Source organism: Microcebus murinus, chromosome 1 (genome assembly GCF_040939455.1).
Source record: "Microcebus murinus isolate Inina chromosome 1, M.murinus_Inina_mat1.0, whole genome shotgun sequence".
In the NCBI taxonomy this organism is placed as follows: Eukaryota; Metazoa; Chordata; class Mammalia; order Primates; family Cheirogaleidae; genus Microcebus; species Microcebus murinus.
This window is the reverse complement of record NC_134104.1, coordinates 110,067,319-110,075,347: the sequence shown is the minus strand read 5'-3', so window position 1 is coordinate 110,075,347 and position 8,029 is coordinate 110,067,319. Positions and strand designations below refer to the sequence as shown.

The 8,029-nt window shown below is 34.1% G+C and overlaps 1 long non-coding RNA gene across 4 annotated transcripts in view; it reads left to right on the top strand.

The window, feature by feature from the left end:
- Window positions 1-3,960: 3,960 nt before the first annotated feature.
- LOC105881237 (uncharacterized) overlaps window positions 3,961-8,029 on the top strand; it is a 72,043-nt gene continuing 67,974 nt past the window's right edge. For 2 of the 4 annotated variants that reach the window (XR_012920071.1, XR_012920073.1), the window contains exons 1-2: window positions 3,961-4,455; window positions 4,862-7,030. This is a non-coding gene — a long non-coding RNA (uncharacterized LOC105881237). The remainder of the gene's footprint in view (window positions 4,456-4,861; window positions 7,031-8,029) is intronic. The other 2 variants (XR_002223319.2, XR_012920072.1) reach the window with 2 other exon arrangements.

Here is an 8,029-nt window from a genome sequence, read left to right as displayed (position 1 = left end):
ATTCCTATTGCTTCCTTCTTTTCCCCCCTGGATTGTATAGTCCATTGCTAACATGAATTTAAAATTCAATATGAATGGCTGGAAGAAAAAAAAGAAAGAAAGAAAGAAAGAAAAAGGCATGCCAATTGGAATCAACCCTGGCCTTAATCTGGATTTAGGGGCTCAAGTGAATAGAGAAGTACATTATTCTTGAACAACTGAAGTTTCTATTATTTTAAAACCCTTTTTATAGAAAATAACATGCTTTTATAAAAGCATATTGAATATTTTATTACACATTTTCTACTTTTGGTTAGTATTTTTTAATGTCTTACAGATAATTTAAAATGTAGCCATTCAAGGAATTATCTCTGTTAGCATTTGTATTTAATGGGTCTTGTGATATAGTGGTGAGATCATTTATTTTCTTAGGCATCAGAGACAGGGCTCTAAGTGACCTTAGGTTGGTCTCTGAACCTTTTTGAGCTTTACTTTTTTATCTGTAAAAATTGTCTGATTTCTAAAGTCTATCAGCAATAAAGTTCTATAATTCTTACCTAAGTATAGTACTTTTTTAGAGAACTCCCAAAGCTGGTATACCTGGACCTTTCCTACTCCCAATAATCAGTTTGCCAAAGTTTGGATAATTGCCAAGGTTACAACTATCACTATTTTCCACCTACTATTCATTCTTTTTAAAACAATTTTATTTCAAAGTAAAACTGTTGATTGGGAAAACTGTTGTTGGGAAAGCCCTGACATACCCAGCTGAAAACATACTGGGTCACAGTAGTGAAACTTTGAAGCAAACTTTCAACATCTGATCACTCTTGACCTGGCAAGTAATTGTGAAAGATGGAACTTATTGCGATTGGTTTGTTGCTTTTGTTTTCATCTTGCAGTATCCAAACTGGAAGTCAATCCATTCATTCAAAAGTAGAATTTGATTGATTGATTCAGCCTGAGTACCTATCAGACGCCAGGCACTGTGCTAAGTATTGAGGATACAGATACCTATATATAGGAAAGAAAGAGGACTGCTCTTTGTAGCTTATTGGGAGCAGTGCCTATCATACTGTAGACAAATAATGTGATAACTGCTTGCTGAATGAATAAAGACATATACATATGTATAGGTATATGAATAAAGCAAACCATTAATGAATTTATGGTTTGCATTAGGCAGATATGATATTTGGATTAAATTTAGCTTATTTTAATGTAATTTATTTAACATTTCTATAGTGTTGGGATTTTTTGTTAGGGAAATAAAAAAAAACCAGTAAATGTTGATATAGCAAGGAGAGAGCTGTTATATGGTTTATACTCTTAGGTGCTTCTCAATAGACACAAATTCCAAGTGCTATATGTGCTGAAGAGTTGGCTATGTATACTTTATTTGGGACAGACTTGATCTTGATCTTAAAGTTATTATTGGAGTTTTATATAATCAAGTTGTTATAGTGTGGGGAGAACAACCAAAATAAGAAAATACAATGACCTCAAATGCTACTCATAAGCTAAATAAAGGACTCAGCTACATGATGGCTCAGTACATTATGCCAAAATAAGAAAAGAAAGAGAAATTAACTTTTTAGTTATTGCATAGATAATAATCAATGATGATGACAATGACAATTGTCATTTTTATTGGACTTAATCAATACAAAATGCTATCTTCAATAGTTTATATTTATTACCTGATTAAATTTTTGCAAAATCCCTTTGAGGTGGGTATTATTCCATTTTACAGACAAAGAAGCACTAGAATCATGTTCCTCTTTAGAAGAATGAGGTAACTTTCCCAAGTCACAAAGATGGCAAATGATAAAAACTGAAGTTTGAAGTCAGGTTTTCCTTACTCCTCAGTCTCTCCTCTTAGTCACTGCATTGCTATTATCCTATTTCTGTGGTCAAAGCTCTCTAGCTATTTCAGGTCTGCTAGTTGCTAACTTTGTTCTTCTATAATTCCTTAGGAGACTGCTGGGTAGAAACATTAATTGCAGCTTAATACAAGAACAGCTTTCAGGACTGCAATCCATCAAAGAGAATTTTATTAAGCTCTTGTCCAAAATCTGGAAATACAACTTTTTTCACAGAAGAGCTCTGCAGCAATTTTAGAGAATTCTAATGGAATATCAAATATAAGAGTCTGATTCTTAAAAGTAAATATATGTATGTAAATATACATATATAAAAATACTATTGCAAGAATAAGATGAAGAAAGTGGTAAGGATTAAACAGTGGATTTATTAAACTTGCAAAATGACCTGTTTAGACAATGACACCTGCATGCCATCATTATAGCAAGAAGTATGGTGTTTCTAAATCCAAATGAGGAACATAAGAGAACATGTACTTTCCTTATCCTCCAAAAACAAATATAATTCAGGGAGGGAAGGATGAGGAAAAGCAGCTGCACACAGACTGGGATTAGATGTCTGATCCACTACTTTGACAACTGTAAAAACATATTTGATTGCTGATGTCATTACTGGAAAGGCTGATATAGTGCTATGGGGTTTGCAGACAACACCAGTCTCTTCATGATTCTAGTGTTGTCATTTCTTGTTTATTATGGTAGCAGAAACTTGCTATTATAGTTTGTTTATATTTATAGTCGTATGTCAGTAAATTGGTATGTATACAAAGAAAAATTGGACCTACTTTTAGTCAAAAATTTTGTTGAAGGTAGTAACTTGAGTTTAGAGGTTTTCTTTTATTACAAATAAGACTAAAGTTGGTAAATGTTATTGAAAGGAAGATATAAGGAGTAATTTCTATTTAATTATTTCAGGTATGAGTACATACTAAGAATGACATGATTACATATCCATGAATATTAATAAATGAGAACATTTTCCCCCTATTCATAACAAACTTTCAAGACCTATTTTTGATTTTGGGTTTCAGTATGGTTTAGTTGAAAGAAGGGGTGATTTGGTGTCAGATAGCTCTGGGAACAAATCCTTGCTACCATCGTTATTGTGTGGTCTTAAGGCAGTACCTTAATTATTGAGCCTCTGTCTCCTCATGTCAGATGAGGATGAGAATATCTACCTTTTAGGCTTATTGTAAGAGTTTAAGAGAATGTGTATGAAGCTTTGAACACACTGCTTATTCTAAATGTTGAATAAATGGTGATCACATTTTAGTAATGACCAGATGCCTGGGAAATTATAACATCAGGAGTAGAATGAAAAAGAAGGCTATCAGTAATAAAAGAGACAATGCAATAAATGAAAAGAGGATTTAAAAATGGCCAGAATTGGGAAAGGGAATAAATAATTCAAAAAACCAAAATATTAAAAGACAAGGACACTCACCTGAAAAGTTTGTTCATGTTGTACTCTTCTGACTTTTGGAATTGTACTTTCACAAATAAATGCAATGCCTCAGCAAAAGAGAAGAAAAGAAGTAATAATGTAAAACTATGGGGAAAATGAAGCAAAAACAAGAAAATTAGATTAAATATGAAACTTTTGTCAAAGAACAATTGAACAAGGCAAAAGGAACAATATGATAAAACAAAAACCCTGGGAAGTCTTAAGGGGAAGACAAAAGGAAAACAAAGAAACATGGGAAAGACAGAAAAAAAGCAAACACAAACAGAGAATAAAGGGTTGAAGCCTACATTTGTTCAAGTCAGTAGAATGCACATAACTCTATTTTTAATTCTGACAGCAAAAGATATCTGAATTGAGAAAAGGGCATAACATGATATTAGAGAGCAATGATTTTTAAAATTCTGAATTTAAAACAGAATATTTTGTTTAAACATGATATATCTAACCATGTTTTCAAATGCAAAAATTTTGGGGTTTTGGCATGAAGAAACCACTTGATTTCATTATAAATTTACCCATCTGGATGCCAGAAAAGAGAAACTTGATTGTTTAGTCAGCTACCCAATCAGAGAAGATACATTTTTTCAAATTGCAGTTATATCACCAAATACAGTAGAGATCTTATGTAGTAAAAACATCCATAAGCATCATTTTGCTGACACCAACAAAAATATTTCCATCCACACATCAAGCCACCAAAAATTCTTTGGGGATCGATTTCTTCCTCTCTATAGCAAAGTAACATGTGCATATCTACTGCAAATCTTAAGGCAAACAGACTTGTTCTATTCACTTGTCATTGCAATGAAGCATCTGCTGCTCCCTAGTTTTTTGTTTTTTCTGATTTCTCCAATTCAAAAACATCATCCTACCACCTCTTTTAGTTGTTAAATATCCCTGTGCTTGTGGCTACATTTCTTTGCACTGGAGAAATGATCTCATTAACAAACTACTTCTGTGCGTCCTTAACACTGAGGCCCCTCGCCTGCAGTTGGAGGCAGCGCTCTGCTCAGCCTGCAGTGTGGTGACACAGGCAGGCAACATCGTCACTGAGCACTAACTTCTATTCCACCGAGGCAGATGATGAAAACCATTTCAGAACCACAGCAAACCAGGAGAGAGGCAAAGGTAATCTTTCTGTTTCTGTAACCAATTTTTGCAAGAATCAAACATATCCATCTGGAAGAGACAACTGGGAAAAAAAGGGTTGGAGTGGGGGGATGTTCTGTGTTAAAATTGATAAGCCAGGAATTAAATTCACCAAATTAGCTAGGAAATAAAGTACAAACACAGGAAAACAGGGCCTCATATATATAAAATAAAAGTCTTATGGAAAATGAATGATCTGTCTGTATGGTAGATATAAAAAGGGAGTGTGCTGGTGAAGGTTTTGTTACATGAGAAAGAAACTGTAGGTTAATATCTAGAAGTGGGAGGAGGAGTTTTTGTCCTGAAATCTCCAAGTTGGAAAGGACTTTAGAAACCATCTAGTCTGTCATGAATGATTGCATCTAATACTTTTCTTTTTTTAAAGGGGTAGCTGCAAAGTTTTGGACAAGACCTCTGCAGCAACTGGAAGCACAGTGTACCCAGGTGGTGGGTCTCGTCTGTGGCAATATATTTTTCTGTCTGTCCAATTGAATATGGCTGTAAAGGGAATAAAACCCCATGTAATCTCCAGCAGTGACAATTTAATCAGTTGTATGAGGGGAAAAGAGGCAGAGTCCCCTCATTTTCATATTTGCATATTTGATTTTTGCATTGGGGAATAGAGGTTTTTGTCTTTCTATTGCTTCCCATTCAATTTTAATATTTAACCTTTTTATGAGCAAATTTTTACTATAGTAGGAAATTACAAATCAAGCAAGTCTAAAAGAGAAAGGAAAGATTTCATTTTTGAAATCAAGCACTTGATGCAATATGCTTTGTGTAACATTTTTCCCTGCAAAGAATGTATGTGCCAAACATGGCTTGCGTGTTCCCAGCTTCTGCATGTGATGCATCTGCTATTAACATTCAGAGATTCACCCTGAAAATGAAGTCAACTGTTCGGTGAACAATGCAAAATGATGAGGAATATACCCTGATATAATTCCCTTTTTATGTTAACATTTCTTGAAAATCTAAATCTTATTAACTGCATCTATTTCTAGATGTTAGAGTTTCTAATATGCTTTATATACACATGGGTCAGTTTTTATGAGGTTATAGAGGAACGATAAATATAGTTAAATTAATAAAACTCCATTGTTTTTATAATTGACAGAATATTATTGCCTATAATATAGTAACAGATTATGGGATAGATTATAAGACGAATAAGATGCAAGTCATTTGAACTCATCATCAATTACTCTTGTGTTACTCCCATGAGTATATTAAAAATCTAGTCAAAATGGTGTTGGATTTGAATTACTGGGACATGGATAGCTATTTCTTTATGCATCAATGCATGTTAGCCTTCACTTGTGAAAGCCCCAAAAGTATGTTAGGTAATTTAAAAAAAATATAAAGCTAGTACTCTACTTTCTTAATAATTTAGTATTTCTTTGCAAAAAGTGAAATCTGAAGCCAACATTACACTGGAGAGGAAAAGAATAATGATTTTAATTCTATGTAATGTTACAAAAAAAGATTAAACAAAAGTTTTGAAATGCTTTGTGTATTATATTTAATCTATGTACATATTTACACACACATATATTTATGTGTGTATGTATATGTTTGTATATATCTATAAAGTATGGCCTAAATGTTGCTAATCACATTCTATAAGAAATAACTAAATTTACAATTATGAAAAGAAAAGCTATAACATTTTATTTAAAAACAGAGCATGTGTCTTTTTAATTTATGTCCCTGAAAAGCATACCAGTAGCAGTATACAGGCATCCTTAGATGACAGGTATAAAATCCTCTGGGGGTGAGCACAGATTCACATTAAATTCAAGTACATAATATGTCAAAGTTTGAGTATGTTCTTGTTTATTTAAATCTGCATTCTGATGATCACCCTTTCAAAGAGGTTGCATTTATATGAATGTGTGATCCAGTGATTACATATTCAAATTAACTCAGTTTCTTTGAATATGGTCTAATGATTGATCCCCCCAAACACTGCAACTCCTCAGGGAAATATGCTGTTGCCTCAGCACATTTTCTCAAGGCCTGGAGAGTACTAGATATGCCAAGGAGTGCCTTGAAGCATGGAAGCTCTCCTCTACCTAAACACAAGTCCTAGGCTTTAATCACAATGGCTAGGTTCACACTAAAGCAATTAACCATATGATTGCTTTCTCGGGAGCCCAGCCTCATCAGTATCTTTCCTTCAGGCAAACTGACAATGCTGGATCTAGTCAATGACTCAAGTGGATTTGATTACCTAAAAGGTACAAATCTAATACAGTCACAAATGCACACTAGGAATATTCATCCCAAATTATATTCTAGAAATTGTCATTTCACAACCAACACTTTAAATTTAAATGATTAAGGTAAAATAAGTGTTCCATGAAACAATTAAGAGTTGACAAGTATCAGAATGAAGGTGGAGACTAAATCCAAATGATACTGATCTGTTGTATAATTTGCTTATTTATTTATTTATTGGGTTGTTTGTTTTGTTCTTTTTTGCAGGGGATGATAGTGGGTCATGATAGTTCTCAAACCTTAAAATCAGATTTACTTGGAGAATTTTACAGAGGTAAAAATGAATATAATTTGTAATTGAATGGGCAACCTTATAAAGGGATGTGTGTGTACCTACAGATGCATATATGTGTGCATGTGTGTGTACATTTTTAACCTTATCTAACCTTGTGACTTCCCTAGTCTTTGCTGGACTTGGCGACATATTGTAGAGACGAAAAGGGTGTGTTATGTTTCCTTCCCATTGCAAAGGTCATGGCTGACACTCCTATCACAAAAGACAGGGTAACAAGAGAAAAGCATACTAAATTTATTTAATCAAAGTTTTATGTGACATAGGAGCCTTCAGAAATGAATACTGAAAGGCCCAAGGGAAAACTATTTTTATGCTTAGATTCAATGAAGAGCGGACAGCTGTCTAGAAATGTGATTGGACAAAAAGGGAATGATCTAATAGTAATAGACTGAGTGGGAAAACCCAGCATGGCCTGCCTGTTTGGATTCTTGGCCTCTCCATGTGGTGTTACTTTCTCCTGGTTATAGGGCAGGACCCCTTCTGGAATGAGGGTCTTATGATCTGTCAGATAAGGTAGGTCAGAGAATTTCTTTACGGCCAACACTTACACAGAAAGTCAGGAAGTTTAGAGTAATAACTCTAGATTTTATGGCCTGCTTTGGGGAAAAACAAGGTAAAGCAAGGTAAGCAAAGTTCTAGTTTCTATGACTTGCCTTGGGAAGAGGAATTCTTGTTTCTGTGACTCATTTTCAGGGGAGAATGAGGCATGAGAGGCAGAAGGGCAGGAGAAGGTCGATGAGACTTTGGTTCTGAGGCTACTTCTGAGGGCTTCCAGTTTCCTTTAGTTCAAAGTAGTCAGTATGCCAAAGCACCATACTTTGGGGTATCTTTTTCTGAGCTCTGATAATATCAAATTTGAAATTTTTCTGAGCTCCAATAATATCAGATAGGAAACTTTCTAGCAGACTCTTCTTGGTATCCTAATGAAGACATTTCTGCTGTTGTTAATAGCATTTTTGGTTATCTATTAAAATTATT